Raw genomic sequence first — 13,431 nt, forward strand, 5'->3', positions numbered from 1 at the left:
GACAAAAATCATATAATGACCTATATTTTGGTCCTGTCTTTCTTCATTAATTTATAACTCACTGTAGCATTAATGTTCATAAAAAGCTTGGAAATGGTTCTAGCGTCTGTACAACTTATTACTAAAAAGAACTCCATTATCAATTCAAATAATATGAAACTTTTTACTTATATACTTGTCGTAAATAGTGTACGAGTATTATAAACGACCATGATATGGGCCCTCTCCGTTAAGTACACATGTTCATATATATATATACATGAACATATATTATCTTTACTAAGTGTCATGTTTAATCTTAGCAAGGGACATTTAATAGATCTGTGCCTTTCTCCACAGTGAAGCACTCATCTCTGCGGTCAACTTTCTTCCATATCCAACGTTTTTCATGTGTAGATTGTCTTTGTTGTTTTGTGACAATAGGTTTCTATTGATTAGCGTCTGCTAGGTCTTAACTGTGTGCTGCTAAACATGGTCTTTGTTTAGTTTTCGGGTTCTGGGATTAACCAGTAATTTGGTCATGCATCTATTTCTTCTTCAATTTCGAGCAAGAATACCGAAAAGACGACTGTGTTAAAGCTTGTTAAAGGACGAGAACGGTTACTTCAATGGTTAGTTTATTCCCTTAAAAAGGAATACTCCAATGCATGTCCGTACTATTCATAGTCACAATTTGTTCGTGTTCCCTCAAAAAGGAAAACAAAACAGTACTGACTTATAACCACACTATGAACTCATATATCATTACAAACTTATGGTTGTCTTCACAAAAAGGCTAAATATATTGGTAAAAACTGACCTGAACCTCTTTTCGAACTTCGATTTTCCGTCTTCTGTGTCCTGTACGTGGAAAGATATTTGGCCTTGCGACACCACTCCTTTAACAATGTCATGTGTCACGTCACGTGAATTTACAAGCAACTGTTGTATCTAAATACTTCTAAATTGTCAATCAAAGAGGGGTTTTCGTAGTCAGATCATGTACTGTATCTGTCTATCATGCATATGACATAATTATACAGGTGTGCATCTTGAGTAATTGCGCCTTGTAGTGTGTGATTAAGAATACAAAAATACAATACAAGAAAGTAAAATGAATTTCTTCTTCAAGCACTCAAATAAGACCTTGGAACATATTTATTACTGTGCGGTGTTTTTGTCTCAGACTAGCTTTTCTATATTAACAAATGTGTAAACTATTGTAAACTCATAATAGTATTTTAAACGTATTTAGCAATTTGCAGTATCGTACCTTTCTAAAATCATGTTAAAATTTATTTTCAAATAACAATTAAATTTGGAGTTTGAGTGTAAAATATCAGACTTAGACTCATCTGTTCAGTCTGAACTAAAGATGTTGTTATAAACAAAGAGAAGGGTTGATCATTCAAATTTCACCTCAAATTGTAAGAAGATGAAGGAGGCAAACTTACATCAACTATAACATCATTTCGCTACAAGCATTTTCAACAGTCAAACAGTATCAGCAAATTCTAGCAAATATACAAACTTAGGACTGATCTTCCGCCTATAAAGTCAGTTTTAACTTTATGTACGTGTTAAAGTTACGGCTGGCAATCAACGTTGACACATGGTCTTCATCTAGTGGGCATTTTTGATTAGTTAGCATTTGAAAAAAACTTACCTTGTACAACCATTATTATATCTTTTTCACTTCGATATTTTCAGTCATGAAAACAATACAATAAGCGAACCAAATACATATTTATATGACTACATAAAATAGGCTCTGGAAGCGTGGTCCTTGTGTAGCAAAACATATGGAAACACCAGCCTCGGTGTGATTGGTCATTCACTTCTTCATTGACAACAATGGACAGCGCAACACTGCGGGCGCCTCTAAACATCGGCTTAGGACGTATTCTCTTGTCAAAACTATCAAAACATTTTCAAGAAGGACAAAATAAACTTAGTTCGAACGTTAATAGTAAGTCAACCAAAAAGGAACATACACTTCGAATTTGTTATAATGTATTTTAATTTTGAAAGAACATACAAAATATGAAAGTCATATACAAAATATCCTAATATAAGCTAGGGCTGGGAGCAGATAACAAATTATACAAGCCATTTAAAAAATATATTCTTTTGATTAAAGAGAGCCCAAACAAGGATGTTGTCAATTTATCTTAAATGACATCGTTACTGATTGGTTGTTATTCGAATATAGATCATCTCAGTGGATTTTTGCATATCTGAATATCTTGCATGTCATATCACTGCTGGATACATTTAATTAAACTGCTTCAAACTAATAAATGTATTTCTTGATTTAATCTGGTCGGATATTGCAGATTATTATTACACAATGCGGAATACTATTTTTATGCTTTATATAATTGCATCTATATCAGGTTTGTGCTGGAATTAAAAAACACACACTACCTTTAAAACATTTATACAAATATATACAATATCAAGGTCTATGGGTATACAACGACTTCTACCCCTACTACGGCTATTACTTTCGCTACCACTATCTCTACCACTAATACCACTTCCACTATTACTACCACTTACACTACTACTACTACTACAACTACCACTACCACCTCCTACACCACCATTACCATTTCCACAACCACTACTACTACCACCACTACCACTACCTCTACCACTTATACCACTTACACTACCACTTCCACTTCCACAACCACTACCACTTTCACAACCTCTTCCACAACTACTACTTCTACCACTTCCACTACCACTACCACTACAATCACCAATTCCACAACCACTCACATTACCACAACCATATCAACTTCTACTACAACTTCCACTTACACTACCACTACTTCTATCACTTACATTACTACTACTACCACTTCTACTACTACCACTACCACTACCACCACTATTACTACATCCACTAACACTACCACTGCACTACTACTTCCACCACTACCACTACTACTACTACTTCCACTTACACTACCATTGCACTACTACTTCCACCACTACCACTACTACTACTACTTCCACTTACACTACCACTGCACTACTACTTCCACCACTACTACTACTACTACTACTACTTCCACCACTACCACTACTACTACTACTTCCACTTACACTACTACTACTACTACTACTACTACTACTACTACTACTACTACTACTACTACTACTACTACTACTACTACTTCCACCACTACCACTACTACTACTACTTCCACCACTACCACTACTACTACTACTTCCACTTACACTACCACTGCACTACTACTACCACCACTACCACTACTACTACTAATACTACTACTACTACTACTTCCACTAACACTACCACTACTACTACTACTACTACTTCTACTACTACTACTTCCACTTACACTACCACTGCACTACTACTACCACCACTACCACTACTACTACTACTACTACTCCACTTACACTACCACTGCACTACTTCTACCACCACTACCACTGCACTACTTCTACCACCACTACCACTAACACTACCACTGCACTACTACTACCACCACTACCACTACTACTACTACTACTACTCCACTAACACTACCACTGCACTACTACTACCACCACTACCACTACTACTACTACTACTACTACTACTACTACTACTACCACTACCACTACTACTACCACCACTACCACTACTACTACCACCACTACCACTACTACTACCACCACTACCACTACTACTACCACCACTACTACTACTACCACCACCACTACTACCACCACTACCACTACTACTACCACTACTACTTCTACTACTACTACTACTACTTCCACTTACACTACCACTGCACTACTACTACCACTTCTACTACCACATTCACTACCACTACCATAACTACTACCATTTTCACTACTACTACCACTTTCACAACCACTACCACTTCCATAACCACCATTACTTCCAATACCACCTCAACTACCACTACCAAAAGTACCACTCCTATCACTACCACTATCACCCTTACTACTTCTGCTGCTGCTGCTGCTACTATTACTACTACTACTACTACTACTACTACTACTACTACTACTACTACTACTACTACTACTACTACTACTACTACTACTACTACTACTGCTGCTGCTGCTGCTGCTGCTGCTGCTGCTGCTGCTGCTGCTGCTGCTGCTGCTGCTACTACTACTACTACTACTACTACTACTACTTATAATAATAATAATAATAATAATAATAATAATAATAATAATAATAATGATAATAATAATAATAATAATAATAATAATAATAACTAAATCAACTCAAGCATTAATCTCTGTATATTTGGTTTGACAGCTCTTGTGTCGGCTGTGAATTACCCACATCCAACATGTTACAGAAAGGTAAGTTGGTAATTGCTTTGGCAATTTTGTGTTCTTGCTTTACAACTGTTTAAATGAATTTCTCACAGATATAAAAAAAAAAACATATATTCGAACAAAACTAATGTTACACTATGATTTCAAAAGATTTTTTGAATTATAAAGAAATTTGTAAAGCTCGGATTTACAGGTACATTGTGAAAATGAGTATGTGGGACTTTTCCTGTTGCATTTTGGAATTTATATAGATAACTTAAAACCATGAATGTGTTTTAACACATTAAACACCTTTTAAATTATCTAAATTAAGTTTAAATAAATCGGCTTAATAGTACGTTGAGATGATAATTATTTACAGACCGCCCACTTTGTGACATGTACAGACAAGTACCAGGCACTGCCAGGCCACTTAAACTGCAGATTTCCTTTCTCTGGCCATCGTGACAATGCTTCAGGTACGGTAAAAAATACTGTTTAAGTGTTTCTTGCAAATAAGTTTGAATTATGTTACTTTATATGTCAGGGAAGCTGACAACGAGGCGGCATGAATATAGCAGCATGAATGTATGTATGCGCACAGATCTTTTACCGCTTATACTACAACCTAACATTTTAAGCCAATGAAATTGCCGAAAGGCGATCAAGTATTATGCTAACTTATTAAGAATTTCAACTTTCGCGGGTGTTTAAAGGTACGCCCACTACCACTCATCCGATACACACTCACTGTTTCAAACTGTGTTGGCAATATGTCAGCCACTGAGGGTGTATTCTTAGTCACTTAGATAACGGAAGTAATACCTTAATGGTTAACAGGGCTCTTTCGATATGCTCACTCCGACATGATTTAGAACCGAGTAAAACAGGACGTATCTTTTGAGGCATCTATAACACGATGTCTTATTAGGTGACTAAACATTAAAATGATGCCCAAAAGACCAACGACACAAACTAAAGGATTATGGTATTGCTCTGCATCGGAATAATCAAATAGTGAGAACAAACCAAAAGACAAGCTTGGCATCCAAACCTATCAGTCAGCAATTTTGGTTCTGTGATTCTATAAACAAATGACATAAACAGTTATATTGTCTCAGCCGTTTGAATATTTTCCAATACCATAAAGCAGGGCTGTACATTTACGCACACTGTTATAAAACATACAAGTGTTGACTGTTCCAGATGAAGCCGAAATAGTAAAAATCCATAACAGTCTACGCGCGTCTGTCCATCCGACTGCCGGCGACATGGTGGAAGTGGTAATTGAATTTCAGTGTAAATATATGTACATGTATATCTTTTACAATGGAAGAAATGCAGACTGATATCCAAAAGAAGACAAATGAAGTTGGCTAAAAAAACAAAACAAACAAAAACACACGCCAGAACTTTTGATATAAGATGCGAGTTTCGTTGGCGCATCTGAACTGATGAGGTACGAAGATGAAGAACGATTTTATATGACTACTTATCTTTAACCGTTTCTACATTTTTATAAACTAATATTGCCCTTTTTGGTTGACGAAAGGACGGTATCCGAATTGGCAGAATGATAATGGTTATTGTAATTTTAGAAATATAAATGCTCCGTTTGTTTCAGGAGTATACATCTTGATCGTTAAGTTAACGAGTGCCTCTTACCGGTCGTAGGTTTACGAGCAAAATTAACGATAAAGCAGGTGCACGTTGCGTCTCTGAAATGGTTCGGATCGGTAATTTTGGTCGTACTACCAAAATCAGCTAACGATCGCCTTAACGATCGTCTCTGAAACGCACCCCAGGTCTGCAGCATACGGCTCAACGGTGGACTCGTCTGTGTTCAACAGAAAGCAGCTGGTTTGAAAGGACATCGCCGGGTAAGTTTTTATATATTCACTAACATAAGTGCCTATTGATAACTCTCCAAATTCATTTCCACAACAATGCAGTGGTCATTACCGGGAAAATCCCTGCAGCTTTTAAATTAGTCTAATCATGTGGCACAAAGAACTAAAGCAAAACACCATTATGCATAAGGAAGAACAGTGGAAGGACAGCAGCCAAAAACATACCGTGACATTATTTAAGGAATGAATTGCGGGGTTGGTGTCATTATCGGGGTATGAACGCAATTAGGCTAGTCAAAGTGTGTGGAGTCCACGCGTACTTTTACTAGCCCAATTGCGTTCATATCCCCGATAATGACATCAACCCCGCAATTCATTTCTTATATTTACACCAATAGTTCATTATTTTATTCAAGAATTGTTAAAAGAATACTTCATTTCATTAAAGAAAACCTTTCAGAAATCCTTATTTACTCATTCTGTAAATAGAAGGACCCGAATGTAACCGGACATATTTTTTCAAATGACGTCACAATAACGCGGGAAAAGATCAACCACTTGAAATCACTTTTAAATGTATAATTGAAACACTGATGGCAACAATACATTTAGAATATAATAAATAAACACTTTCTAAAATTTATATTTTACGGGACCGTCTGACACAATACAAACAATAACAAGATCAATAGTTTTCATGTATATTGTTATGCGATGAATTGCGATCCGAACATAACCGAAGATGTTGCGTTCATCGATTGATAAACACAATTGCCGAAAGGCAGTTCATTTAGGGGATTGAAGTTGATGTGTAAATATTTACTGATAGCACCGCTACAAGCAAAACAAAACATAAAATAATAATATACAATAATAATGCATTCGGAAGTATTGAGGAAGGCCAGCAGCCAAACCCCTACAGTGACATTTTGAACTGATAGCAAAATCACAAGCTAAACCTTCAATAACAATACGTGTGACACCAACATGGCCACCATGTTCCACTGTCCATACATGTGCTACGTCTGTCCTTGTAAGTAGACATACGGACAGTTCTTTACATTTCGTAATCCATTGGTAAAAAATCCAGTCTGTTGTAAAGCTATAATCCCAAACAATCATTATGCCGATTGATAAGAACTTTGTTATAGTTAGCATCGTTGTTAACTCATACATCTACTTTTCTCATTTTTTTTTAATAAACTTGATAAGATTATGAAGTTATTCTGACAAGATGGAAGAGAACTGTTTCAGTTTTTTTTTTATTAAATTATATGAGCATATCAAACGATATCGTTAACAAAGTTCGAGTTTCAAACCATCCGTCCATTTTGAAATGTTGGAAAGCATGTTTACACGAAAGACCATGCGGCCGCGAAAAGCTGGGAAACAAGCTTTACTTGACAACAAACACAAAATACGTTCTGTGTCGTTTAATGCAGAGTAAGATGTGTGTTTGCCTCTGTGCTTGTATAAGCCGTTCATGTGTTGTACAGACAGATTTGTTTATGTTTATGTTTGTTTTTGTCTTAGATGCAGGGAAAGACTACTCAATTGGGGCCGAGCGTCTTCCATGGGAGAAGGGGCTACCGAATTGCACAACAATGACAACTATCACGAAAGCAACAACAACTGCAGTTAAAGCTCGCGTAGGAACATCTTCCCTGTCAACCATGGCAACAGGCAGTACAGTGACAGGTACTCTCCACCACAAAGAGAACTCCGTGTCGCGTGTCATGCAGGATGGTGCCTTGTCGATGATCTCCCTTGCATCGGGGCTGGTCTTTAAATTGATGCATACTTATGTATGGTTGTAAATGGCAACACTACGAATTCAAGGTGTTACTTCAAACATTTGTAAGTCAATATGGACAAAATTCAAATGGTTAGTGTGTGGGTTTATTGAAATATAGACATTTATATTTTGTATTATATAAATAAATTCCAAATATAGTTTTGAAATTATTTGACTTCTGCCACTGTTCTCTCCGTTCGTTAATTCGTCTTCGAAATAATATTCGAACTTATGGCCATAATATGCATGGGGTTGTCGTAAGAACTAACGTTGGCGGTACTTTTTCTTTGACATGTTTACCACATAGTAAAACATGCTTACCTGTACATAAGGAGCAAGTCCCTGCAAAAAAGTGCAACGCTAGAATGCTCTTGCGGAGATTTTGCACTACAGAACTAGGCAGTATAGTCAATATATGGTGAAATTGTCGGTAACTGACATGTTGTCAAATAGTCCTTAAAGCAATCTGATGTATCCTTTTGCAATTTAATTATTCTTCAAGCACGACCCTTCAGTTTAACAAACAGCACAGCAGTATCGGCTTGGCCAGGACTATTCATTGACAATAAAAGTAACTGCAAGTCTAACTCTGTAATTCATGAAAACATGTTTCTCGGAAGAGTGTGACTCATTTTCTCGAAAAACAACTTAGAACAGAATACTGTTTTTGGATCCAACCTCGTCAAGAAAAGGGCAGATCTGCGCTGATTTATCTTTTTTATTGCTTGCAATTGTCTTTTACAAGGAGTGAAAAAGGTCTTGAGGCCCACTAATGTCATTTTGATGGGCAAATTTCAAACTCAAATAAGAAAAAAGATGAAGTATCTTTTCTATTCTTTTGAATTGAATAAAAACATTTATTTTTCTAAAAACACGTTTATAGTTTCTACAAGCTTGAAATTCTAGAAATTGCCTCCTCATGACTAATTTGAATATGACGAAGTTTTTGCGGTATACAAGCGTTTTTTAGTAGAAGGCTGACCAATTTCGATCAATATTTAGAAATGTAGTGATTATTTTCTGAAAAAGGGGTGCAGTTAATTCTACAAACGAAACATCAGTAAAGTCATTTCTACTGAACATATTTTATATGTAGGTGCATACACGTACAGTGCAGATGTTACCTGTTGAAAATGTTCTGAGCCACTCAAATTTGTTTAAATAACGCAAATAAATGGTCTCCCTATCAGGTTGATAATTCTCTCTCCATTCATAGGACGACATATGTTATTTTCGCTCTGGAATCAATGTTAGACTTTACTGATTATGTTGTTTTTCCTACGAAGGTGTGTTTATAAAGAAGCTTGGTACATATGCCATGTGTTTTCGGGGGAGAATATTTCCTAATATGGGATGTTCGGTAAGGGTATTTCGGTGCACATCGTCGTCACATTGAATATTAAATGATTTGTTATAAACGTGAACTTAGCTGAATGATTTTAATCTTTAGGTAAATGGCATAGATGACGTTTGTAAATAACTTAGTTACTATGGTCTTGGACCTTTTTATATTGATGGTAAATTATCAAATAAATGTAGGCTTTAATGTACGTCAAAAGGTTATAGCGTCTGTATAACTCATCAATAACCAAAACCCCGTTGTGAATCCAATTTATATGAAAGCTTATGTGTCTGTAGTGAGTTTACTACAACTGTTGACGTAAATAATGTAGGAATTTTTAAATGACCATGGTATGGACCCATTCAGTTGATCACACATTTCCAAACATATATTTAATTCTTCAAGTGTCAGTTTGTGTAAACAAGCGACACTTCATTTCAATGCCAATAGTTCTTTCCCGCTGTTTTCACCACTGCAAACCACTATCCCCTTCACATGCCACTTTCTTTCAGCACCAACTTGAACAAAAACGACAGACCCCTTGTGATTTTAATTACAGATTTACCCTGTGATTTCGGTCTCGTCGATAATGAATATATTTCACAAAAATGTCGATTGCATGACAGTGCTAAAGCATGGAATTCTACGACGACTGTAACCTCATTGGTTATTAACTTATTAGATTTCATTACCCTAAAATGGCTAATGTTTGGTGGCCTCTAAACCCCAATAAAAACACAATACTGCTTTGTAGCCTAGAAACGGCTTCAAAAAATATTTATTTTAATTATGACTGTCTTCACAATCGTACTAGATACATTTTTAAAATCTAAACTAAAATAGGTTTTGATTTGTCTGAACATTAATTTTGCTGCGAGTATTACAAACAGCGGTGCATCACCGTCACCTGCACGTGCCGAACATTGGCCCGTGCGTTGAACACTGGCCTATGTCACGTTAAGTTTCTAAAGTTACTTTCGTTATTAGTTGTTCTGCAACTATCAACAGGCTTTTCTTAATCAAATACTGATACTGAACGTTATCTTGATAGCATGCTGTTATAATTTCTATTGTCGCAGCTGCAGTCGTGCCAGCATAAAGAAAACAAGAACCGATGTTTTTATTTCGTAAGGCTTACGAAAATACAAGATTAATAAATGTCATTTGAAAGGCACTACTTGATTTAGTTAACTAGTTCGTAGGGTTTAATACTAGTGCATAGGTACAGTTGGTGAACAGATAAGTTGCAAATACAACAAGTTTATCTTCTTTGAGCATAGTTATTTTCGATAAAACACTCCAGTGCGTGCAAATCAATCTCTTCATTGTATATTCTGACTTATAAGTGGTCTTATAAACAAGTTGAAAGGTTGTTCATTCAGATTGCTCATTTCATTTTTATCGTTTAAGGTAGTTGAAGTACGCAGACTTGATTCGACTAAGCAATCGAGTCGTTTACAAGGCATTTGACAAAAATCTATACAACATTAGAAATTAACTATATTTTATTATCGCTTCAGGTGTTCATTCATGCTTTTAAACAGGCATCATAAGCCGACATATCAAGGGTCTACACTACATTTGAACATCTTTTAAGAGTCGAATTCATCCATGTATGCTCCATTAAAATATGCTGTATAGTGCTGAAATAGTAATTTCCATTAATGTTAGGGTTCACCGATCGCCATGCATGTAAGAACAAAGTATTGTTACTTCACAATGGTGATTTTTACGTATTTCGTTGCATATGATTATGTTCAATGAATAATTGAAATAAGAGTGTGTTTTATCCTGTTCTGTTGCAGAAAGTATGTGTCATGTCTTTTCCGATCATATCAGCCATTGTATTTGTTAAGCTAAAGGCGACCAGTGGTTTTTGTGCATGTTCAAGACAATTATTTACATTGCAGAGTACAACAACTACAATAACTTTAAAGTTTGTGCAACTTTTTGCAAGAATATCGTATGGAAAAACATCCGAAGAGGATTTGATGGTGTGTACAAATAAAGTCGGCTGACGATTGGTTGTTTTCCAAATAAAGATAATACCAATTGATTGTTTTGCGTATCTAAATATTTCATAATCTTGCACTCCATATCACTGCAAGTTTAAAATTCATATAACCACATGTTTTATTAACTGACAATCGGCTATACAAAATGAGGAATACTATTTTAACAGTTTTCTGTGTTATATCTATGTCAGGTTTGTGCATGCAATGCATTTTTCTGATTTATGGAGAAGTTGATGTTTTTTCTGACTTACTAGAGAAATAATAATGAACAATTATTGCATTTTCTGTGAGGTCAATATTTGAGGATGTATCTAATGTATTGGAAAATTGTAATTACGAAAATAATAATGACTGTATCAAAAGTTCAATTTAAACAGCTTTTTAAAATACATGTTTTCTATTTCTTTAAAGCGAAGTATAGGACTATACAATTACACTTAATATTGTTTAATTAACTTTCTTTTTGATTGGCAGCTTTTTCATCGGCTGTGACATACCCAAATCCAACATGCTACCAGAAGGTCAGTGCAATGAATTAGTGAGGACGATTTAATGTTTTAAATGAGTTGTTATTTTTGATAGATACATGCATTTCACCATAAGTGAAGAGATTTACATATAAACAGATGGGTAAACAAACTATATGCACACATCATTGCTACCCTTTTCTGAAATCCTTGCGTGTGATTTACACAAAACCTATGCACTACTTCTTACCTCTGAGTAGCATTCTTTGAAATATAAGTCTATAGTTTACACCCGTTCAGAACCCGTGGTAGAACCGCTGACTGATAATAGGTCATCAGAGTTTTGGCACTTACGGTATCTGAGTGAATACCACAACTGCATAGTTCTAAATAAGCCCCGCGTAGTTTTGTACACGCTTCTTGTACACATTCCGGCACAGGAAGTGTCTCATTGCAGATTATACCTGTAATGGGTGTATTCCTACAGTGTTGGGACGAAGTCGTGTCCTCGAGTAAAAGACGGTTTTACAGATTGTACTGGCACACATGATTTGTTAAACACTACTGGCACACATGACTTGTTAAACACAACAATGGCTCATTGACTCGTTATATAAAACCGCCATCGTTCGGAGAAATAAGTGTAAATTTATATTATATTGCCCATTTCGGTCTTCGAGAAAGAAACAAGCACCATATCGTCTGCAAGTGTAGGCGCACCACTCATACGAATGCTATACATAGTCCATAAATTATTAACTAATTTACATAACAGATGTATGTATTATCCAGGTATTGAAGGTATATTTTAAATGCTTAGGCTCGCAGAGCTTTATACAATTTAAAATGTAAAACATCGTATTAAAATAGTGACACTTACATCGTATATCAAACTATATTATTTAAATGTCCAGCCACAAATCCACTGATTCTGGATATGGCACCCGTCCGATCCCAACTGTCGGGGTAATTTTTTCAAATCTCATGGAGGCCACAGGGGTACTCGGCTATCCTGCCGGCGGCACGGCATTCTTTCCAAGCCGTAGACTGCATCAGGAGCTTCTAGCGAGAAGCTGCCAGTTCACGATGTATAGAAGAAAGTTAAACTGGTCGAAAATGTAGAATTAGACGCAGTTTAAACAAATCATACGGGGGCCGGTAGATATGTTTCCGTACCATAAATTACAAATCGATACAATTACACGTTGGTACATTCGTTGATGCTGTACCGTAATTTAAAAGAAATTGCAATTATTTCACAGACCCAGCGATTCATGGCATGCCCAGACAAACTGCAGAAATTCGTATTCTGGTGGACGTGCGAATGCTTCAGGTAAGTTCATGTTACATTCAGATTTAAAAAGAAATTCTGTTTTACTTACTTAAACATATTTAATATATGTTTAAAGCTGTTCTTTTGCAATAGAACATGCTTATACGTATCAATTAATACCGGCACATTATGTGGCTCGCAATGATAAACCACACAAAATTGAGGGACTTTTTCAGATGAAGCCGAAATAGTGAACATTCACAATCATCTGCGTGCGTCTGTCCGTCCGATAACAGGCAACATGATGATCCTGGTAATGACCTTTCGTTTTTAACACGCACGCACGAACACGCAAGCAAGCTAGCACACGCACACACGCACACACAC

Source organism: Mya arenaria, chromosome 4 (genome assembly GCF_026914265.1).
Source record: "Mya arenaria isolate MELC-2E11 chromosome 4, ASM2691426v1".
In the NCBI taxonomy this organism is placed as follows: Eukaryota; Metazoa; Mollusca; class Bivalvia; order Myida; family Myidae; genus Mya; species Mya arenaria.